We start from the raw sequence: 24,931 nt of genomic DNA, 5'->3' as shown, positions 1-24,931 counted from the left end.
TATTGATTGTGATACTTTCTACTTATCTAAAAGTTTTACAAGGCACTTTTTTTTTTAAATAAAAAAGAGGTGCTGAGTGTTTAGGTGGGAAAGATCCTTTCACAGAAACTCATCTGAGGAACATCTCTAATACATGCCCATTCAGTGTTTATGTAGTTAAGAATGACTTTATAACAAAGTACTGCCAGTCGAGACGAGACCAATTTATTACATGCTATACAAGTGTTAAACTGCCTTAAATCAATAGTTAAGAAGACAGGAGAGTGCTTGGGTGTAATAAGTCATCATTTTAATGAAATATAGATTATTCCAAGACTATTAAACAAGTGCTTGGTGTCAGGAAAATTGTTCACTTTTTCAATGCTAAACAAAACCATCTATTTTAATGGAATAAAATCAATAAGTAGCTGAGACCTGCCATGTAGCTTGAATGCCTAAGTAAATGTATAGTTAGAACTGTCCTTTGATAAGTAGAGTTACTGCTTCCACATCTTAGTTACCAAGCCTGATTAAAGGAAATTGTTTAAAGGCAGCTGGAAAAGAGGAAGAAGTAGGGAAAAAAAAAAAACATTTCAAGTTAACTATTTCTTTTGCTTGACAGACTTTCTAATTTTTATTACTTTCTTTTCCCAGAAAATATTTTACAAACTGCATAGATATTGGGGCCTGAGTGTAACTTGGGAATGGTGGGACAACTGCCATTCAGCAGTTGGGTAAAAAAATTTAGGGAGCCCCAAGGGGAAAAAAAAAATTACAAAGTTTAGTCAGGTTACAAATAATTGGTTTCCAGTAATAAGCAGAGTTTTAGTTGGAGAGACAGAGTTCTAAAGCAAGGTGGAAAACACAAGATAAAATCTATGTTGACTTAGAGATGTTTGTTGTAATGACCTAAAAAAAAAAAAAAATCAATATTTTACATTTCCAGTTGAATTTCTCTCATTTTGTCTCTTCATAGAATAATTTAAAAATCACATTATTTTATAATAAGGAATTTAGGGCATCCATCTAGAATGCAAAATACTTTGACCTGAATTATACTATGCAGAAACTTGAAATGATGTCTCTCGTGTCTGAATATACTGGCGCTTGTGCAGTTAGCTGACCATAGGACTTCTTTGCTTTGAACATTTCTGTCATGAGACTGGGAAAATTCCCAGCACTTTCTGATACTGGCTGTTTTTCAAAGTTTTCCACCTGGAAAAAAACAGATTTTTCAGTGAGTGTCCAGCTCCAGGTTCTTCATCTTAGTCTAAGTATAGTTCACTACATTACATCCCATACTGCTGCTTCTACCAGTTTCTGTTGACACAACCTTCTAGTAAATACGTTTCATGAATAAGTCTCAGACTTGCTATCACTTGGCAAATTACAGCTCTGGAAAGTATACAGGAAACTCCTGAAGAGAAGACATTAGGCAAACATCTCTATCTTGGCCTATTGATTTATAGTCGTAGCACAACAGGGAATTAATTTCTGAATTATGCTGCATTCTGTTGGCAGATGGTTGTCTTTGAATGCAGTTCAAAAGCAGTCTGTGACTTGAAGGAAAACAGATTTTTCCAAACTGTACTCAAAGGAGAATATCCTGAGTTTTGATACAATTGTTAATGTTGATAGCAAAAGATGGTGGGGTGACTCACACAACAGGCATGCTGTAATCAATGACTAGAGACTCTTCAAGGGAGACAGGTGAAAGAGAAGGGGTGGAGGAGTGGCCCTATGTATTATGAAGGCTTAGTGCCATAGTCTGGTTGATTGGCTAGAACTGGGTGATAGGTTGGACTGGATGATCTTGGAAGTCTCTTCCAACATGGTTGATTTTATGATTCTATGTCAATCTTGCATATGTTTGCTCAGATACACACTTCTAGTGCCAGTTATGTCCTGTAATATTCTATCACTCCTTTCAGTGACTGGTCACTGATGTAAGAGGAAAAAGTCTCAACAGAAAGAGTATTCCTTAATCTAACACAAGCAGTCAATATTCATTTTAACATTACTCTTGTAAGCAAACCTGGAAAAGTCTCTCCGTGCAGTCCAATTAGTATGTTTAAGAGATTACTATAAGAGTAGTTTCAAGAAGACATGAACCTAGGTACTTTTTTTCCCCCCTACTTTTTCAGTTATTGATGAAACGATTATAAGGCAGTATATAAACACATACTCTAACATCTCTCTTCTATTTTTCCTCTTCAATAATGTAGCATTATATTTTTAAATTAAACCCAGCAGGTAGGAAGATCCTATACAATTTTCAAACAAGATTGTTTGTCCTGACATTACAGCATGTTTCTTTTATAAGATTTTGTTTTGGGCTTAGCCCTGCTGCTTTTTGAAAGATGAGTTAAAGATCCTTTAAAATAAATGCCTGTCTCAGAAAAGGCTTTTTTGCAGAGATGTGTGCAAAAATCCTTAACCTGCAACATGAATTTTATTTTTTCCTCCCCTTTTTCTTCTGGTATAATCCTTTCTCTCACTGAAGGCATTTTACTTCAAGATGATTGTCTTCAGCAATAAAGTCATCTTGAGTAAATAAATGTAACCAAAATAGATTGCTCAAATTCCATATGCCAGTAGGTACAGGCTGACTACAGGAGACAAAATTGTGCAAGATATTTTTGTAAAGAATAAAGATAAAATTTCTTGGTCTTCCATAATTTACCACTCTCGAGGATTGGACTAAAAAAAACCTTCTTAGGGGAACAGGTTGGGAGAGGTAAAGGGAGAATATTAGGAGAAGAGAGAAGAAAGGAGAAGAGATTTCAAACTTCAAAAGGTCAAAAATACTAGAGTATTTTAACTTACCCATATACAGAGAATGAATCGACTCGTATCTTTTTGATCTTGGTTCCATGTGAATGTAAATCTTCATTAATATCATCCTTTACCAAAGTAACCTTCATGTTGTAACAAACAACTGGTTCCACAAGTAGTGTCTTAGCTCATATGGATGTCAGTAATCAATCAATTCTGAATAAAATGCACCACCTTCATGGAGGTTTCAGAACTCAGTTCCACTTTACTTTCTTTATCTTTGGCCTTGAGCAGATAAAAATTCCTCTAAATTCAGATGGAATAAAACTAAATAATTACATTTATCTTGTAAGTCTCATTCAATAGTTTTAAAATCTGTATTTTGAATGTTTTCTCTTTGGCAGAATGTGATCTTTCACTGGAAAGAAGTAACTATTGATATAAGAAAAATGCTATTATGTTTAATTTAAACTCTAGAGCATTTTTTTGTTCTTTAAGAGTGCAGGTCACTGTGGTAAGAAAGTAGCTGATAATTACATTATCTGAAAGCACATCACTAGAAAAACAGCATGCAAATAGGTATTTATTATTGTAAAGGTTGTCTCAGTTTTGCATATGGTGCACAATAAAAATGGGTTTGTACAGAGCACTGCACACAAAGATTTTTGTCTTGTTCACAGTTACTCTTTAATCAATAATGCATGGATAGAAAAATGTTCCTCAGCTCAGTTTAACCTTTTGCAATCTCCATTTGTTAAATACTTGGAAGAACTGAAATTAATTTAACTACTCTTTATTAATGTTATCTATAATTTCATTCTCTGTCTCTTCAGCAAATTGTAAGTGAACCTGTCTTAGTTTCTTTCAGTAAATGATTAGAACACAAGAATAATTTAGCCAGGTCGTTTTCATCCTAATTTGCACATCAAAGTATTTACTGTTTGTGTTGTGCTTTCACTTGTCAGTTACATGAAAGTTTCTCTGTTCTTTGAATACATAAATGAAATTTATGAAACAATAATAACAAATAAGTGCATAATGTCTATCAGATGCATATTTTGGCACAGTGTAATAATGTGAGCTAAAACACATTAAGCTGTTGAAATCTCTGGACTTGTTCACAATAAATCATTCGCTTTGCTAATACAAAAAGGACTAATCACCATCAAGAGAAAGATACAATACAATACCAAAACTAACAAGTGCTTCAATTTCTTAAAAATATATACTAATTTTTGTTTTTATGTTTTTAAGTGTTTTCATATTCTTGTAGCTTCAGAGGAATAGAATTTGTAAATAACATTTGTTCCTGCTTGAATTCTACGTTTGAAAGGGTCTGCATCACCTTTCAGCAGTGCTTATTGGCATTGGTACATTAAATGTGATATGACAAAGCTTGTCTTCTCAAGGACCACCAAACATAACTCTACCATTAAATATGTCATAGGCAGTTTTCTTGCTAAGACTCACCTTGTCTGACTTTGGACTTGTCTCTATGGCCTCTCCAAACATTTTTTTGTTTGTTTGTTGTTTTTTAGTAGTTAATGGAGAGAAAGAGGCATTTCCAGATAGCTATTCGCTCAACCTGTTTAAGAAACAATTGCCTTAGCAGATGGGAATCTTATCCTGCAAATGTGTGTTTTTCTACTGACTATAAAAAAAAGAATCCAGCTAACTACCTCAGACACAGATGTCTACCATCAGGTAGATGTCTAAATGTAGGAAATATGAATCTTGCTCCATTTCTTCTGGAAAATAATTTCATATGATTTCACTGGCTGACAGTTCTTCTATTATGAGTCAAGTAATTCAGCTACAGGCTTTGACAACTCTAAAGGAATGTAATCAGAAGGAGATAGGGCTCCACAGTCCTTAGAAATTGAAGGAATGGCAAGTCTGCAAATTTGCTGACAATCTGAAGACTTAACCCCAAGTGTTAAGAGCACCTTCAAGGTGATTTTCCATGTGTGAATGGGATAAGCAATGAGGATTCACAAGCAGTATTGAATGCAAGGGAATAATATGGTGAGAAAGGGAGGGGAAAGGCATAAGAAGATTTTCTGAATAACTGAATTGCTTTGAGTGCCCTATTTCACCTAGAGCAGGAATATGAGTTTGGTAGAGAGCCAGCCATGTGTATATGAGGCAAGTTATTCCATTTCTCTGCTCCTGCCAGCCTTCCTTCTGACTCACAGGTAGCTTTCAGAAATCTATCTTCTGTGCCACTGCTGGAGAGAGTTAGGAAATTATATCTGCAAAAGAAGTGGTAGAGTGAATGTCTTTAGGAAGAACATGAACGTCCCTTAATTCTCACAAAGACATTTTCTAAGGCAACCTTTGCAACTTAGGCTTTGACAAAAAACAATTATGAGATTAATTTCCAATGTTTGTCTGCTTGTGAAATGTGATTTTTCACTTACTGAAGGTAGTCTGTGTCCTTTCAAGGGCATCAAGCCTGCACATAAGACAAAGTCTTTGCCTTTAAAAATTGCTGACTCAGCACAAGAGTGACTCACAAACTCATGTCTGGAATTCCAGTGTGCCATCCATGCTCTCCTTGCAAGTCATACTGGAGAAATGAAGCACCTTCTAACTTCCAGAATCCTCCTCATGGCACTGTTCAGTGCCAATCCAGCTCTCATGAAACAGCAACAAAAAGTATCTCAGCAACTACGTTTCTTAATGCTGGTTAAGTTAAAGATACAAATATTATAATAATTGCTTTCTGTGGTAGGAACATCATTAAAAATAGCTAAAATAAATTAGAATTTTAATTAATTTTAACTGAAGAGAAATTGAGGAGGAAAAACATTATTAACAGCAAACAAGCAAATGAAACCAACAACAAACAGTGAGCTTTGTCGCTTTAAAGCTCTTGCATGCCTCTCTGGAGAGATGTTAGTGAAGTATTCTCCCTTTAGAGGTGCTAGAGTACAACATGCACCTTATTTCCCCATTTTATCATGATTTGTAATTTTGTGTGTTATAGATAATTGGAAAAAAATTGTAGATGGCAATTATTTTTATTTGGGGATGGTCTAATCTTGTGCTCCATGAATTATCCTCATCATTTTATAAATGCATAAATATGAATGATCCTAACACGGTTTTATAAGAAAGCCAATGTAAATATCAGAAAAGGAGAAAAAATTCAATAACTTTTGTTACAGAAAGTAAATCAATGAGCATCTAGTACCTTAAATGTAAAATTGAATACCATTCTTTTTCTTTGTAAACTCATGTTAACATGTACCTCTTTTCCCAAAGTGTAAGCTCTTCACTGATTACCAGATAAAACTGCAGCTGCTTGAAATTGCCTCAACATTTCAACATTCCAGGGTAATCACTGCAGGAAAACCTTGTCAGACTTCTACAGCTACATATAAACAACATATGTTGAATTTGTCATGATGTTTCTATCTGTACTGGGATGCTGCTTCCTCTTGAACTGTCTTACTCTAGAAAATCATTTTAAGAAGTCACAGAATACTGAGGAAGAGGACAGAGAGCAAGATCCTTGCTCAGTTTTGTAATCCCCTCATCGTCAACCTTTGATTAGTTCAAAACTGACACAGGCTGCCTTCTTAATACTTTCAGTTCCTGGGGAGTGATCTGTACTGACAAATGCTATAGCACTGTAATTCTCCTTAGCTTAGTACTTACACTTTCTTTGTCTTTGTCATGAAATGTTCTCAGTGAAGCTTTAAAATGTGGATTTTCTGTTCGTCCTGTGTTCAGTCAATTTTTTGAGGTACATCTTTGGCTTCATTGAATTTAATGGGAGTGAAATTCTATTTCGATTAAGTTCGGACACCCTTTATTATTCATATAAAAGTTTTTTTCTGTACTCAGTATAAGCTTTTCAGACTTAAATGATCCTTAAAGTATGGGTTTGCATTTCTACAGCAGAAGACATTTTTCTTTAACAATACATGTCTTTGCTTTTTCAGCTGATGGGAAAGACTCAAAAAAAATCAAAAGATTCCAACACTTAGATCATTCAGGTGAGAATGAATTGTTAAATAAAAAAAATGAAATCCAAGAACTATCAACTTGGACTTTCTAGGAAACTTAAGCTTTCCTGTCTTATCATTGGTGATTAAGTGACAAAAATAATTCAGGACTTTTTTTGGAAATTACTACTAATTATCATCTACTGCATTCATATGATTTAAAGCTGAGACTTCCTTATCTCAAAAAGAGTAATGTCAAAAGTAAAGTTATAAAGAGGAAAGAAATATTAAAAAGTACCCTCAGTTATAAAGAATGAGACCATTTAAGGATCTGCATAGAACTCAGTTTGGAAGAGGCAAATTAAAACCATGGATGGAATGAAGAGAGTGAATACAGTACAGCATGACTTTGAAAGTACCACTCTGAACTTTCAGCATGACAGGAAATCTTTTACAAAAGAAAATAATTAAAGTGCAGAATTCTTTGTAAGACTCTGCAAAGACCAAAAATATAATTACATTCAAGATGAGATTAAGCACTTTCATGAAGGACAAGTCCATGAAGCACAAAACAAATGAATATGTGCTCTGGCTTGAGTGTGCTGTGTTTAAAAAGGCCAGACATCTGGAGATGAACATCATTCTCTTCCCCCCCCCCCCCCGCCCCTCATTGTTTGTTTCCTGAAAGGAAATGCCTTTCACTGACTCTTTAGGTGATGTGCAACACTCGCATCTGAAACTCTCATCTACAAGAGAAAATGCCCTCACCAAGCTACAGTATTCTGTTGAGGAAGAGATTAAATAAGTTGCTTTTTCCTACAAGCATCTCTCCTTTGGCATTCTTTCATATCTTCTGCACTCAGAGAGGTCTTACTCAGAGACATAATATAGTAGCCCAGTGGTCAAGCTTCTGATCACACAAAGCCTGCTGGGCCTATTTTCAAACATTGTTAATGTATTTTAGTCAACAGCCTAATAACAAAGCAATCATTAATATGAACCCAGGGTAGAATCTCTTAGGATTGCCTTGAATGTCTTGATTAAGACACTCTTTGTGAAAAGTTTGATTTGAATACTGTCACAAGAAGAAGGATATGCTGAATATTTAAAAACTCATCTGTCTACTGAAAGAAAGCTAAGAGAATGCTTTCTGTTCTGAGAACTATATGGCAGAAACAAGAAACTTCCTGGACTGTATTTCATTAGCTTGAACACCACCTTTCATCTTGTAAGAAACTAAAATAATAAATTCACATTATAATATTCTGCTAGCATCATGGGAGAGATAATTAAATATATAACTTCAGTTAAGATATGAACTGGCTCATAATTAATATTAGAAGATAGAAAAATAGTAATCTTGCTGATTCTTATTTCGGTCAGTAAAGATCCTTCCCTACAGCTTTTAGGAATTCAGTGAAACATTTTTGTCTCCAACTTTCAGTGTTTTCATACCAGTAGAATTACCATGCGTTTAGTAGAGCTATTATGTACATACTTAGAATGAAAGTGAGATCATGGAAATACATTATATTTCCTGAAATTCACATTAATATACGGTAGCTCTTCATTTCATTTTAATTCTATTTTATTATAACATATCTTTGATTCTATTCTCAACTTGAGACGGCAGAAGTATAGGCTGGATGTCAGGAGGAAGTTCTTCACAGAGGGAGTGATTTCTCATTGGAATGGGCAGCCCAGGGAGGTGGAGTCACCGTCCCAGGAGGTGCTCAAGAGAAGACTGGATGAGGCACTTAGTGCCATGGTCTAGTTGACTGGGTAGGGCTGGGTGCTAGGTTAGACTGGATGATCTTGGAGGTCCCTTCCAACCTGGTTGATTCTATGAAGCAGGACATAGTTACTTTTTCTTCATATTTGCTTTTTTTAACTTTAATTTAGGGCATGCTGCTTCTTTTCTCTAAGTGTAGCTTTTAAACAGCATATTCAAAAGTACCTGCTGTATCTTGCAATGATCTACCGAGTGCAATCAGTCAGTCTTCATGTTGTGGTGGTTTGTAGGACTGGACAGATACCTGACAAGCTTTATCTGACTTCTCAAAGGATTGTCTCTGAAGACTACTTCCTACTCTTCCACAACAAATTATTATGCCAGCTTTCTGTGAGGCTTTTGGCATTTTGGTTGGTTTGGTTTGCTTGTTTGTTGCCTTTAGTTTAAGGGCACTAGGAGCATCATAACATCTCAAAGATTCAAGGCCCAGCAACTTCTCTACTAAATCTTCCTTGTTAATATTTCTAGTTTGGACTGGGATAGAGTTAATTTCCTTTGCAGTAGCTGGTATGTGGCTGTGTTTAGGATTTGTGCTGAAAACAGTGTTGGTAACACAAGGCTGATTCTAGTCATTGTTGAGCAGTTCTTACACAGCATCAAGGCTTTGCCTACCTCTCACGCATACCTTCAGCAGATAGGCTGGAGGTGCATGTGAAGTTGAGATAGCTGACCCCAAGTGACCAATGAATAATTCCCTGCCATATGACACCACACTCAGTACATAAAGCTGGGGAAAGAAGAAGGAAGGGGCAGACATTTGGAGTTATGGTTTTTGTCTTCCCAAGTCACATGTTGCTTGAAAATTGCTAGGGATGGTGACTCCACCACCTCCCTGGAATCATAGAACAATCTGATTCTAGGGAGGTGGTGGAGTCACCATCCCTGGAGGTTCTCAAGCAATATGTGGCCATGGCTCTTTGGGACATTGTTTAATGGCCATGGTGGTGTTAGGTTGAAGGTTGGGCTTGATGATCTTTGAGACCTTTTCCAATCTAAACAATCCTATGACAACACAATGCTGCTTACCTGTGAGCTTCCAGTTCCACCAAGTACTTCAACTCTTCAGGAGCAAGCAGAAGGAAGCACCTAAACAAAGAGAAGCTCAGCCTAAGGAGACCCAGCACCTGTGAATGATATGATCATAAGGTACCTACCCTACCTGCCGGGGGGCCACACCAGGCCCCCCGGCCTTTGAATCCCCTCCACCATTCACCCAGTGAACACCATGGGGACTCACCAGTGATGAGAGGAGGAGGATCCCTCTGCCCAGATGGGCAAACTTGGGGCTTCTGCCTTCTCTGGAGCTGATTATAAAGGGGAGTGGTCAGGGAGGGCAAAGTGGCCACACCTGGGGTGGGAGGAGACTCAACAGCACCCAGGTGCTCTGGGTTTGGGGGGAAAAAGGGCAAAACACAGTGGGGGGTGGGAAAGAAGCAGACATGGTGGAGCTGGGGACTGAGTGGCTGGAGAGCAGCCAGTAAGAAAGGGACCTGGGGGTACTGGTATATAGTAGGCTGAACATGAGCCAGCAGTGTGCCCAGGTAGCCAAGAGACCCAATGGCATTCTGACCTGCATCAGGAACAGTGTGGCCAGTAGGATGAGGGAGGTTATTCTTCCTCTGTACTCAACACTGGTCAGGCCACACCTTGAGTCCTGTGTCCAGTTCTGGGCTCCTCAATTCAAGAGAGATATTGAGGTGCTGGAACGGTTCCAGAGAAGGGCGATGAAGCTGGTGAAAGGCCTGGAACACAAACCCTATGAACAGAGGCTGAGGGAGCTGGGGGTGTTTAGCCTGAACAGGAGGCTCAGGGGAGACCTCATTGCTGTCTACAACTACCTGAAGGGAGGTTCTAGCCAGGTGGGGATTGGTCTCTTCTGCCAGACAACCAGCAATAGGACAAGGGGACACAGTCTCAAGTTGTGCCAGGAGAAGTATAGGCTGGATGTTAGGAGGAAGTTGTTGGCAGAGAGAGTGATTGGCATTGGAATGGGCTGCCCAGAGAAATGGTGGAGGCACCGTCCTTGGGGGTGTTCAAGAAAAGCCTGGATGAGGCACTCGGTGCCATGGTCTAGTTGACTAGATAGGGCTGGGTGCTAGGCTGGACTGGATGATCTTGGAGGTCCCTTCCAACCTGGTTTATTCAGTGATTCTATTCTACGATTCCATAAAGCAGGACATAGTTACTTTTTCTTCATATTTGCTTTTTTTAACTTTAATTTAGGGCATGTAGAAGGAAAAAAAAAATCTATAAACCAACAACCTGATCTAATTGTTTCTGTGCAGCTCTACTGTTACTATTGACTATTGTGAATACTAGACATAATTATGACTTCAATTAAAATTTTAAGTAAATAAGCACTCTATTATCAGAAGTAAAATTATAATAATTTGATTTTACTGAAGCAGGACAAATGCACAGTGCACTAAGTCTTTGCATGAATTATACATGAGACTTTATGGATGATATATCCTAATTGCAGCAACCCAAGAGAATAAAGAAAAATATTTTAACTAGATTTCTGTAGGGGAAAAACAACAGGATTCAGATTAGTGATCACTCTTTTTAATACTGACATTCCTACTTTTTAACTATATGCCGAAAAAATAGCTCATAACAAAAACCACTTTTCCTCCTAGCATGTTAAATAAACCTTGATTTCTTCTCTCATTTAATGCCCTTATTTTCATTTCTGTGTATTTATTCTCGACTCTTTGTAATTTGCTTTGAGAAGAAGCCATTCTCTTTAATTGGATTCTGAAAAGCCATTGTGGAAATAAGAAATAAAATTATTTAAGAAAGGAATTCTGGAGATAAATGCGAGAGAGATGTACAGATCTGAAAAGTGTAGATCAAGCAAAAGGAATTGTGCTGACAATTACTTCACTGATAGGTGTTTTGGATTCAGAATGCAAAATATTAAGGGCCACATACCGCAGGTTAAATCTGTTAGATGCAATGTCAAAATCTTTCAGTTTCTCAGTCTTTGTTGCCTTCTTTGGCCCTACAAGATCTGTCCCTTACCTCTTGTAATTACAGGGAGTCCAGGGTGTGGCCTTCCCAAGCCCACATTTTCTGCCATTTAGCTTGTGACATTCCCTCATTTCTATCCTGCCCAGGCCAGACAACCCTCTGCTGTTCCAGCAGGAAGGTGAATCCAGAGCTTGCACTGCAGACAACTGCAGATGAATCTGGAACCTGATTGTTTACACTAAGGAAAGAAAATGAAGCTCAAGATATATATTCAAATACGTAGAGATTAACATTACAAGAAGTAAGTCTAAGTATGCAAAGGAAGGCAGATACAGTGCAGAAATGGCAAATCCAGCCAAATATTGGGTATTGAAGGGAACAGGAATAACTGCTATAGCAAGGGAGAGGATAAGAGTGCAAAATGGCTCTCTCCCTTTTTTTTCTTTCTGATGTGAACTTCACTTTACTGCAGCTCCTGGAAATTGAGTAAACCATCAGATAAAAGGAATCTCCAGAAGTCATCTTAGAATCATAGAATCAGTCAGGGTTAGAAGGGACCACAAGGATCATCTAGTTCCAACCCCCATGCCATGCCCAGGGACACCCTACCCTAGATCAGCCTGGCCAGAGCCTCATCCAGCCTGGCCTTAAACACCTCCAGGGACAGGGCTTCAACCTGCTCATGCTGAGCAACTTCCTCCTCATGTCCAGTCTGAATCTACCCATCTTCAGCTTTGCTCTATTCCCCCTAGTCCTGTCACTCCCTGAGAGCCTAAAAAGTCTCTCCACAGCTTTTTTGTAGACACTGGAAGGCCACAAGAAGGTCACCTCAGATCCTCCTCTTCTCCAGACTGAACAGTCCCAACTCTTTCAGTCTGTCCTCCTAGCAGAGGTGCTCCAGCCCTCTGGTCATCCCACTGGCCCTTCTCTGGACACGCTCCAGCACACCCACATCCCTCTTGTAATAGGGGCTCCAGAGCTGGACACACTACTCCAAGTGGAGTACACCAGAGCAGAGTTGAGGGGCAGAATCACCTCCCTCAACCTGCTGGCCACACTTCTCCTGATCAGCCCAGGATCTGTTTGGTCCTCGGGCTGCAAGTGCACACTGCTGGCTCACGTTGAGCTTCTCATCCAGCAGCACCCCCAAGTCCCTCTCCTCAGGGCTGCTCTCCAGCCATTCACTGCCCAGCCTGGATTTGTGCTTGGGATTGCCTTAACCCAGATGCATTACATATCATGTAGTCAGATTCTGCTTAGACTTTCACGTCTGAACAAGCTGTCAGATGTCTTAGTTTCCTTGTTCAATGAAGAGAAATAGGAAACTCTAGTGGATGTTTCACTCAATCTGTTGAAGACATCTGCATTTAAACGAGATGGCTGGGCCGGCATATGTGGTAAGTCTTGCCTGTTAGGGAGGCAATCTAGATAGATAATTCAGATGTAGACATCTATACTATGAATAACTACCATTAGCAGAGCTTTATTCCATCATTGGTGCCTAAAGCATATTAAAGAGTGAACCATGACAGAGCTCTCCATTACAACGTGATGAAGGTCACATCTGATCTTATGAACGTGCAACATATTTTAATGGAAGACTGTGTAAGAAGTGTTGGTTTTGCTTAAGTCACCATCCATAGCACAGTCTTTCTGTTCCTGCTCCAGAATATCCTAAGTGGCAGCTGCTATATCATACAATTTACAACATGTTTTAATTAATGTCAGAGCTCTAAAAAATTCCAGGGAGGAATGAAGAACTTACTGACTTTCAAAATGTTTACAGGGGTTAAAACTGCATACCTCTGATACAGAAAAAATCACCTCTTTCTCTGCTATTTTTCTTGCTGAGATAAAGAGATTTTTAACTAAATTGTCACATTACTTTGGATATATTCCATACATTTTGAATGTCTGAGAAAATATGTCTTGATCTCTATTTGGTTCTGCAGCCCATAATCTTACTACCACATATTGTGGAAAATGACTTTTTATATCCGCAGTTTAAATGTGTCTGTGATAACAACAACAAATGCTTAGAATATTTCCTAGTGTCCCTTTCATCACTGTGGAAAAAAATATTTGCTGTATCTTTGTTAATTGTTAACTTTTCATGTTAATAGCGAGAAGCCTGAATGAGAAAGAAATTTGCTGTCACGTCAGTGAGTGACATCCTTTAAAATTAGGGAATGTGACAAACTGAAAATAAATAATAGAAGATAATAGCAAAAAAAATCCTCTCCAGATTTCCATAGGGTATTGGCCTTTGAAGCAAGTCTTTGGACTCAGAAAAAGAGTATGGGACATTGTTTTTTCTATATGCACAATTTAATTTATAATGAGGATTCGGTGAGCTTCTCTTTCTCTGTGCTAGATAATCTTTGCTCTTCAGTTCTTGTATAATTTCTGCTTTGCCTGATTTGCATTTTTTTATATAGGAAAATCGAAACTAAATAAGGTCACTTTCTGCAGGTGTTGTAGGTGACATGTAAGAAAACGTTGGCACCTGCTTTGTATGCCTTTCCCACACCCCCACATATCTTTTCTGCAAGTCAAATTCTCAACCTTCGAGGCAAGTATCCTTAAGTTCTTATGGCAAATATTCAATATAAAACTTTCTCAACTCAAGCAACCCAAAATTTCATTCAAATGTTGCAAGTATAGCTAACTTTTTTTTAACATATTTTTCACTATAAGCTTATTTTGCAGTCAGGACTGTATTTATTCCATCATTCATTAAAGATGAGCAGACTGAATATCTGGAAAGGAGATCCATTTTGAGATTATTAAAAGCAACTCTGAAGTGAAGTCAAATATTGACTCAAAAATTTTTGAACTAACTTAAAATTTACTCTTTTTCTGTCAGTGAGCAAACTCCTCTGTTCTCCCATCCCACTTCTGTTCTGAAAGCCTAGAGATTGGAGAGCCAGTGAAGAAAGTAAGTGATAAATAAAAGTACTGAGAAGACAAGTCAAATGTTTATGAGAGGTATTAGTTGAAATGAAAACAAAAAGGTTTTATACATTTCATCATTCCTTGGGTTTCCACATGTAATTGCAAGAAGTGTCTCCTGTTACTTCACTGCAGGCTGAACAGTAAAATCAACTGTATTGAAATGCTTCAGGACTGACATATCACAATGTAGACTTTACCAGCAGCATATTCTCCCAAGAATGAAGAGAGTTCTTTTTTAGGGATCTAATTTTGACAGCTCAAATGCAATGAAATTTATTTATTACTGTGCTTATACCAAGGAACTTGTTAAGAATCCAGTTTAATTTTAATAGTCAATGGCTTTGCATGACTATATGCTACCTTATCATTCCCAAACATTATTGTCCTGCAGCAAATTAACATACTGAATTGGGAAAAGTAAGTGAAGAAACTGCTTCTCTCAGGATGCTAATTCTCATTCTCCCAGGTTGACAAGCAATAGAAGGACATCAGACGTTGTGATGCACCACCATGAAATCTTGTTTACTTTGATGTAGTGATGCAGTGGGGGATGCTTGCTACCCTTGCTATAAAGATGACAGAAGGATATCTCCTTTCACATCAATTTAACCTCAAGGAAAGAACAGTAATTTTAGGATTATTTTAGCAGTGGCAATGATAAAGGATTAAAAACAATGAGTCAAAGTGAGCCCAGAGAAGGTGCTGTGTTAATTCAAACATAGTTCATTTCTCTGACATGACTTTATTTATTTTTTCCCCTTTTATTTAATGAAAAGAAAAAATAAACTCCCTGATGGTTGTTCTTCATGTCATGAATAAATATTTTTATTGTTGTTAGCTAACCATTAATGTTCAAAGCTTATCAGATGATATTAAAATGTGCAGGAATAATCCTGCTTAAAAGAGCATAGCATATTATTTGGACATAATGGAATCCAGCAGATGCCTCAGCCTAAATAAGGATTTCTTACTGTCAGAAATATGGAACGATTCAAGTCTTTTGAAGCACTACTGCATTACCTTCACTGGATTTGTGGAAAGTTCATGTGAACCATTTGAAAATCTACTGGGTCAAATTGTCCCTCACAAACCATTTGCTCTGGAGAGGAGAGTCTAATTCCATGAGATTCCATGTGATGGAACATTTCACCAGCTGCTTCATAAAACAAAACAAAGCTTATCAAGATAAGAAACACAGAAGTTCAACCTCGAGTCGGCTAATGATAAAGACAAATGGAGAGGCACGAGAATTTTTTTGCTCAATTTATTCCTTAAATGCATTAAGAAAAAATGTTTTTCTACTTCTGTTTGCTTTTCTTTCCCCCCCCCCCCCCCCGCCTCTCTGTTCCGTTTCCATCATATACAATTATCTCTCTTTATGTGTCTCGACTTCATTAAGCTCGGATTTGAGCTGAATGTCTTGAGGAACACAGCAGCTCAGAATTAATGGTAGCATATTGCTTAAAAAAGAAAGCAGACATATTGTTAGTGATGACATATTGTTTTAAATGAACAGCAGTTCATAAGGCATCTGGAAGCTTGAAATCAATGCCAAAGCTCCTATAATTTGAAAAGAAGTTCAATCCTGCACCAGCCCAGATTCTCTTCTGTTATTATGATATCTAATATGCAATTTCCTGATGCTGCAGTTCAGAATCTAACCAGAGCATTGTGATAACTGGCAAGAATTACCAAGAAATATACCATTCTCCATTTCCTGCCAACTGATGTATAGAAGTTTTAAGGATGTGAAATAAGGAGGAGGAACCTGCACTCACTATCTAAATATGTTTGTACTACCCATGATACCTAAGCACTACTAGATGTTTTGTTGAGTGTAAGGAATAGGAAAGTTAATGTTAAATAGGGAGAAATAAAAATGAATAGAAAGTTTAATACCACCATCTTGAGAGACATATTTTGTTGTTAAAACAAATAAAAAGAGAAATATTATGTTTCAGTGCATGCTCTGACAGTAGAGAAAACATCTTCACATAGGAATCAGTTTTCTTCTATCCTGGTAAGTGCTAAAGTGGGGTAGGTAGTAAAATTCCATCTATCTTTGCAGGACAAGTATGCTTAGCCCTTCAAAATCCATTCTTTCAATAACAATTTTTATTATCTACTGATTTTCTAAGGTAAATAAATTGTTTTACTGGCTGAATGGTCATCAGACTCTCTTCTTCCATTTTGCTTCTTTCCATATTGGATAAAAATTTTAAAAGTCATGTAAGTCCTTGACTAAGTGTTTGCTTTCATGTGGGAATAGCTGTTTACATTATTTAATGGAATCAGTTGAGTTTCCACCACTTTTCTGTCTATTTTCATCCCAAAAGACATCATCAGGACATTATATTCCATCCTGTAGCTTATAGTTATAAAGTAGAATCTCAGTTATGTCAAGGAACTCTGCACTGCCTTCCATTAAGTAATATAGCCATGCTCAAAGAAACCTTTAAAAAATGTTTAAACACTGTCATCTACACAAGATCTTCAGTTTTATTTTTTACATAAAGTTGTGTGTGTGTGTGTGTGTGTGTGTTAAAATTTTCTCCTTTGAGCATATCCAAATATGTCTGACCTGAAAGAACAGGAGAGCTTAGAATCTGTCTCATTTCCAATGTTCAAAAAATACAAATAAGTCACAAAATGTGTATTTCTTCCTAAGTCCCTCAGTGGCCTTAACCTATGAGGATCTTTGATGTAACAACACAGACTGTCAAAGTTGAGGTCTCACACACATAACACAACAGCAGATTTATTTTCATTGTATTTTTATCAAGACAATCCCCAGAGGAAGATAATGATGAAACAATGGAGATGACTTCTTTAGGAATGGTTTGGAGATGTAATCCCATGGTGGCTTTAGCTAAAATATACAAGATGCCTTCAAAGGAGCAAAGACACAACCCATTTCCATGATGAGTCCCCTAAGAACTAACATAGTAAGTCATGTTCTGCATTGCAGTCTTTCTGGTCTACCCATCTGATAGTTACAAAGTCGTGTTATAAGGGCACCACGTGGCAAGGGAGTGGTTTTCAACTTGATGGATGAATGTTCTTTAAATTGTTGTCATAACTATATTTCACAGTTATAAGAGCTTTGACTTACTCTGTGCTTGTGGTTTATATTATTTTTAACTTCATCATCAAGGCTGAACATTTTTCTCCTTTCTCTTCCCTTCTCTATCACCTTTTTAGCCCACCCAAAGGCATTGGATGTCTCTGTCTCATTGTGCCACTTGTATTTTTCCAGTATATCCTCATCTCATTCTCAATACCAACTCAAAACTATGCTATACAACTTCTAGGATAATTTCTGTGAGAATAATAATCAGTGAGCTGCTAGCTAAGTGAAGGACAAACAAAGGAAAAGAAGAGTTAAAAACTTTAGATGAAAATGTTTTTATTTTCTTGCCTGACTAAGGTCTTATTATGGACTTTCCAACAATCTGGACATTCCATATCATGAAACCTCTAGAAATTTAGGAACTTGGAGATTTTTGGTTTATTGAATAAAACTAAACCTTATCAGTTAATGGAGGACATTAGATGAGGCTGACAGAGAGAAAATGGCTGAACAGGTAGATGGACAATGTGATTTCATAAAATCTGGTTGTTTAGAAAACACTGACAAATCATAGCAGTGCCTGGATGCTTATTGTCTGACTTTAGGATCCCTATCAGTCAGCATGTTGGCTGTTATGTGAATAGCCTTGGCATGTCTAGCTCTGTAAATGTATTGCAGAGAGACTGTAGTTCTACAGCAGGCTCAGGCACCTCAGAGGTGGTTACTGTGGTGGGTTTTCTTTGTTTTGCTGCTTCATCTAAAAAAGCTCATCATTACTTCAGTCATAATGAAACACTCAGACTCAGAAAACAAAACTACATTGATACTTTTTATCTTATGTCTCCCAAAAGTTTATGGCCCATATCCTTAACTTTTTAGTCTTCATTTGTTATCACTTATAAAATACTCTTAGCCTAGGAAAATAGATGTTAAGGAAATGTGCAAGACCTCTGAAAACCAAATTAAATATCGGTATGTTTAGGTTTTGTTTGATTTTTTGTTAGCGCTCCAATAGCCTAAAAGATTTTGAACCGACCATGTTTGATGTGGTTAACAAAAATAAATACCTGCTAGTATGGTCTAAAAATCTTAATGAGAAGATTAAACTAGACCAATGTAGTAAATTACTCTGAGCAAAGGAATCCAGCTAAGGAGTGGATTTTGAACATCTATGTAATTTAATAAGCGGAATGTTCTTTGCGTGCTTTTGACCTTCGCCAACACAGAGTTTCCTAAATCTCTTGTCAAAATTTAGTCAGTGACTTAGCATGGATCAAGAATCTTTTCACACAGTTATTTACCTTTTCTGTGGCCCTACTGTGAGGTTGAGTTTAATACTTTATAATATTAAAATTTAATATCGTGTACTACTGTATATACAAACCATTCTGTCTGAGGTGGTCTAAGTTTTAAAGAAGCTCATGTTTCATAGAAAACACACGCAGCATAGGAGTGGCCAAGTGGAAAACTAGATTAGTGAAGCCAGATGAAATCACTCAGAGCTTAAACAAAACCAGATTTTGAGTCAGAAAGTGTATTGTGAAATATGTAAGGCAAATAAAAGGAAACCAGAAAGTCTAAAGAGAGCAGTAAGAGGAAAAAAAGAAGTAGGAGAGAACAGGAACTCTACAATTAGCAGCGTAGGATGAAATCACTCCGAGACATGACGGGGGAGCTTGAACTGTATTTGAAACATTGCATGCACCTTTTGTATCACTGAATATTGTTTTTGCTTCACAGCTGCCATGTTGCTTGACTAACAGAAACATAATTAAATCAAAACAACCAAAATGGAAAAGAAAGAAATTGAAAACCTGGCTTTAAAAAATAACAGATTCCTTTTTCTAAGTATTATTATACCATTTATGAGCAACTCTTTTCAGCTTTAATAGCCTGTGGTTACTTAATTTATACTGTTGTCCTGTTAATGAAAAGGGTCAGCACCTTTGACTAAAATCCACCCACTCTGTCAAGATCACATACCTCAAATCCCCTTTCCAAAGTTCCCATTTGCCTGCTAAAAGGCCATTAACACACAAGGGGAATAGTAATCTAGCTGAGTGTGGAGAATAGAAGCAATTATTACAATTACAAACATCTTAGGCTTCAAGGTTTCTCATGCCATATCAAACTTTTATTAGGAAATTAAGGGGAAATTAGGTAAAAGCATGATTTGGCTGAACATCATGAAAAATTCAAAAGGTTTACCAGTTCACACAACAGCACCTTTAGGGACATGGAAGGCATCCCACTGTTAGGAATCTACAGAGGGACATTTTTGAAACACTTTCAAAAATGTAATAAAAATGCTGTCATCTTTCTGATTATCAAAAATGTAATAAAAATGCTGACATCATTCTGATTATCCCTTTATTTTGCCTATGATCTTCCAAGTATAATTGATAAAGCCACTATCTTCTTCAAAGACCTGCTTCAAAACTGAGCTGTATTGATGCACTGGTACTTCCTCCGAGGCCATTGGTATGCCTTGGACTATCTGTGGCAGATAACAAGTTTTAAATCACAAATGTGTCTTATTGTATGTGTCACTATGTTTAGTACACTTGTGCTGCTATTTTGTGTGCTGCAGCAATGAGCAGGAACTGCAGCGTTGTCACCACTACCCATTTTGCTTTGAAGGGAATATTCTGTAGTGTGTACTGAAATGACTCTCTACTGCTTCTTATTTCTATGTGAAGTTAATACTCTTACCTATGTCTCCGTGTTTCAGTCAAGATCTGAAATGAAGAAGAGAAAAACAAAGACTGTGAAAATCCAGATAGGCAGGATGTGTTTTTTTGAAAAGGTCTGATGATTCCTTCTGATGTTGGAAACCACAGTAAAGTTTCCAAAGACTTCACTATGGGCACAAATATGCTTCTTTGTTTCATCCTCTGCCTCTTATCTGCTTTCACTCACATGCAGGAACAGCACCTTAAGTCATTCATATTCAAATTTTATCGAGTACTTTATATTACAGAGAGCATGTATGCAGCTGCAATCCTATTTTAATGGTCCTACTGTGAACACATTTTCTCCCTTCTAAAAATATAATAAAAATCTCTTGTCAGTTTACAATCAATCACAAATTATGCAAGCGTGTCATGGTGTGACTGGAAATAATCTCTGTGGATTCACGGAACAAATTGCTGCATTTTTGAAACCTTCAAAGTTCATTTCCTCTCAGGCCTCACAGAATTTATTTACCCCATATAGTCCCAACTCCCATGAAGCTAGACCTAGGAAATCTGTGTTTCCTTGTTACCACCTATCAGTGTCGCTACTTCATCTATCTGCTAATATAAGTGGCACTGTGTTAATAGGAGCAGTAGCACAGCTGCAGTGGCAGGAGCAGAATCAGGAAAAACCTGTTTCAAGGCTTTCACCCTAATCTGTTCAAGGAACTCCCAAGGATTTACACCAGTAGCTCAAAATTTGTGTTCTGATTGGGGGAGTGAGCTGGTTCATAATGAATCCTCAGTAAGTTCACCTTGATAGTCATGAATTATGCTGAATAACCAGAGGCTTCTAATTTTTAAAGCAGTTTGGCTTTAATGTTAATTTTGGGTTTCTATCTATTCAAAGAACAGCATTCAAGAATTTTGGTGGCATTAACTGTGTTGGTGGCAGATGTGTATCAAGAAATAGATGTTTCTAGATGAAGAGGTGTTAAGATCCGAGATCTGCTAAAGTAAAATCAGGCTTATAATCAGCAACTGTAAAAAACTATTGATTCACAATAGTTATTTCAGATAGTAATCATCAGAGCAAGGCAGTTCACACATTGCATTGTCCTAACTCTGGTCTCTACAGACACGGCCATGCAACTACCAAAATGAACAGCTGCTGCTCTTCTGACCATATCTCACCTATCTGTTTTCACTCTTCAGGAGTTATTAATGCAGTTAGTTCTATTTATTGTGCCTTTTAAAATTCATATCAGACTTTGAAATACACTGTCTGTATAGCTATCAGTGCCTTAGATAGGTAATTTATAGCAGAGACATCCATAGTTATCTCTCTATCAGATGGTTGATTTTTTTTTCCATCACTGAAACAGCTGAAGACTCCTAAATCAGAACATGCTCAAGACAGTGGGTTTGAAATAAGTTCCAGAATGGCATATGGGCTTGCACCAGATGTTCCCAAACTTTATTGGAGGAGAAGCTGCATTATCAACTTCAGTGACATCTTTACAGGGCCTTTGGGAGAGGAGGAGTACTACTGTTCATTTTAGACTACCACTGTTGCAGTTGTGCCCCTGAAGAAGAGCAGAAAGAGAAGGATAAGGGGAAGGAGGACTTTGAGTGGAAGAGACAAAGTCACTTAAGACCTGTCAGCATTAAATATGCTTAGCCATGTTTCTCAGCATGTCCAGGCATATTTCTAGCCCTTGTAAGCTAGGCTGCCCATATGTTCTCAAACAATCATTTTAAAACACAAGTTTACTTACCAGACAAGATTCCCCAGTCTCTCTGAGCTCTCTCATTGTTTGCCTCATTTAAAATGACATTTAATTAAATGAACAAGGACAGACTTTGTTCCTCCATGGGAGTAGGGTTGTATGCAATATTTTGATGAGTCGTTAAAAAGAAAGAAAAAAAGAAACTAGAGAGGTCAGAAGATAATTACTTTTTATGTCTTTTCAGACACGATTTCCTCTTCCAGACAACAATGTTGGAGTAATGTTGTTGAGAGATATTTGTCCTAACCATGACTTTTCTAATGGCACTGAAGTTTGCAGAGGCAAAAAAACTTCCATTCAACCCCTGACATTTTTTTCTTAATATTATATATTTTATTTTCAAGACTTTTGTTTTGCAAGGTAGCCCAGGTTATCCAGCCTAACCCATAGCTCAAAGTAGGGGCAGCTAGAATAGACTTCTCAGGGCTACATCTAAGTGGGTTGGAATATCTCCAAGGGACAGAGACTCCACAACCTGTCTGGAAAATCTGTTCCAGTGTTTGATCACACACAGAGTAATAAGGTTTTTCTTATGTTTGAACATAACTTTGTGCATGTTACTTTGTGCTCATTACTGCTTGTCCTCTCACTGGTTGTCACCAAGAGGAGTGTGGCTCCATTTTCTCTACTCCCCTCATTAGATATTTAATCATGTTGAAAACATCTTCCTGAGCCTTCTTTTCTCCAGCCTTAAAAATGACAGCAAAAATACTATTTATGGAAAGCAAAATTCAGGGTGGCATAATATATTTTATGCTCAGATCTCATTAAAAAAAGTTTAATTAACAGATATTTATTTATTACCAATTAATAATAAAAGGGTTCTCTAAATAATTTTAGCCTGTAGCTGAATAGAAGCTACTTCACTTGTTTTGAATATGTTCAGCAAAGCACATAACAAGTATATTTCATTCTGTCTTTTATTTCTGGCAAGATACTAGGAAAAAATATTTTAATTTTAGTACACAAAGTACAGGAAGCCTTTTCATTTACTCTTCACTTGAGCTTAATGGCTTCAGTCCAGCAATTACAGAATATTGTGTGACCAGTGGAACCAGGCAAGTCATTCTGCCCCTGTACTCAGTGCTATTCAGGCCACCCCTTGAGTACTATGTCCAGTTCTGGGTCATTTAATTTAAGAAAGATGTTCAGATGTTCTTGCTAGTTTGAGCAAGCTCTGTCTGCAGTTCTTGGGCCAGTTCATCGCACCTAGTTCTAAATGGTTACACAAAACAGCTCAGAAAATTTGGGTTCTGTTTGAAATGCCTTTGTTGCCCTTATCTGACCACCACCAAGAGGTTAGACACTTCATAGATTCTGTGTCAAACCAGAAGTATTTCTTTCAAATTCAGTTTGATTTTACACCTCTATTTCAATTACAAAAAAAAATTGCTTACACATTGGCACTGAATGACTTACATCCTCTCAGCTGCCAGCTGTCCTGCTAAGGGAGTGCTGTGCCTTGCCAGTTGCTTAAAAATATTATTTTAAATTAGTTTTATTTTATTTTTCAAATCAGAACACTTATGAGTTTGCTATGAATGTTTCCTACTCTAATCTGTTTTGCAATAAACAGCTTTTATTCTTTCTGTTGTCTATGTAACATGGTATTCACTTTCTTCTTAACAGAACACAAGGGAATGGACAGTATTACACTGGTTCTGTGCAGCAAGGTTTTAGTTGTGGGGAGACTACAAAACTGGCTTCTGTCAGAAGCTGCTAGGAGCTTCCATATGTCTGATAAAGCCAATGTCAGCTGGCTTCAAGGTGAATTCACTTCTGGCCAAGGCTGAGCCTATGAGCAATGGTGGTAGCACCTTTGTGACAATATATTTAAGGAGAAATTCTGCTGTGCAGCAGCAATTGCAAACAGAGAAGAGTGAGAAAGAAATAACTCTGCAGACACCAAGGTCACTAAAAAGGAGAGGGAGGTGGTGGTCCTGGGACCAGAGCAGAGATTCCCCTGAAGAGTGTGGTGAGGACTATCATGAGGCAAGTTGTCCCTTTGCAGGCTACAGAGACTAACAGTGGAGCAGATGTCCTCCTGTGGGGGATCCCACTCTAGAGTAGGTGTATGAGCCTGAAGGAGGCTGTGACCCCATGGGAAGCTCAAACTGGAGCAGGCTGCTGGTAGGATCTGTGAAGCTGTGTAAAGAGAAGCCCACACTAGAGGGTTTACTAGCAGAACTTGAGAGTCCCTTGGGGCCCTACACCAGAGTAGTATGTTCCTCACAGAATGACTGTAACTCACAAAGGACTTATGCTGAAGAAGCCTGTGAAGGACTCTGTTTCCAATGAGGACTCCACACTGAAAAAGCAGAATAGTGTGTGGAGTCCTCCCACTAAAGAACAAGTTGTAGCAGAAACAACATGCGACGAACTAAGTAAAACCCCCATTCCCTATCCACCTGTGCTGTTGCACACTGTGAACTGGTCCCACTGTCTTTAAAAATCACTAAGCAATCTTGCACTCAGCTCACTGTTTTGGAGAAGTTCTTTAGACATTTTTTTTCCCATTAAGCATCTCTTGTATTGAAATATATCTGTAGCTATAAATTACCCACAGAATAGTCCTTTGAGAAATGACCAGGATGTATCTAGAGAAAATGTGTGGCCCATAGTGTAAAGGATTGTGAATATTTGTCTTTTAATCATGATTGTACATTGCTATACACCACAAGACTTCAGCCTTTATACTCCTGACTTGCTTCCTATTAAGTAAGAAGGGAATGAGGCCTTCATAGCTGAAAGGAACAGATGTGTGGTTTTAAATGACTGAAAATTATATTTTTTCACTGTAGATTAAACATCCTCCTACTGCTTGTTAAATGCTCTTTTTCGTTTGCTTGATTGACTACAGATTCAAATAGTCTTCATTTTCAGAAATGGATATCCTTAGATGAGGTAGTCTCAGCATTCAGTAATATGTTGTTGCCAAGTTCTCTGCAGTATAATATGTTTTGAAATTT

At 37.6% G+C, this 24,931-nt stretch overlaps 1 long non-coding RNA gene across 3 annotated transcripts; it reads right to left on the bottom strand.

Annotated features, from left to right (window-relative positions):
* Positions 1-584: 584 nt before the first annotated feature.
* On the bottom strand, positions 585-9,774 carry LOC135181294 (uncharacterized). 3 transcript variants are annotated; one of them, XR_010304806.1, is made up of 5 exons: positions 9,737-9,774; positions 9,526-9,623; positions 4,225-5,006; positions 2,806-3,060; positions 585-1,194 (listed from the first exon to the last, which is right to left on the bottom strand). It is a non-coding gene; the product is annotated as an uncharacterized LOC135181294 (long non-coding RNA). The 3 variants fall into 3 exon arrangements; XR_010304807.1 differs by having other exon boundaries at positions 2,806-3,039; XR_010304808.1 differs by having other exon boundaries at positions 9,526-9,585; positions 9,737-9,772.
* Between the last annotated feature and the right edge of the window lie 15,157 nt (positions 9,775-24,931).

Source organism: Pogoniulus pusillus, chromosome 14 (assembly GCF_015220805.1).
Source record: "Pogoniulus pusillus isolate bPogPus1 chromosome 14, bPogPus1.pri, whole genome shotgun sequence".
NCBI classification, from domain to species: Eukaryota; Metazoa; Chordata; class Aves; order Piciformes; family Lybiidae; genus Pogoniulus; species Pogoniulus pusillus.
The sequence above is the reverse complement of the archived record's forward strand: the minus strand, read 5'-3'. Positions and strand labels throughout refer to the sequence as shown.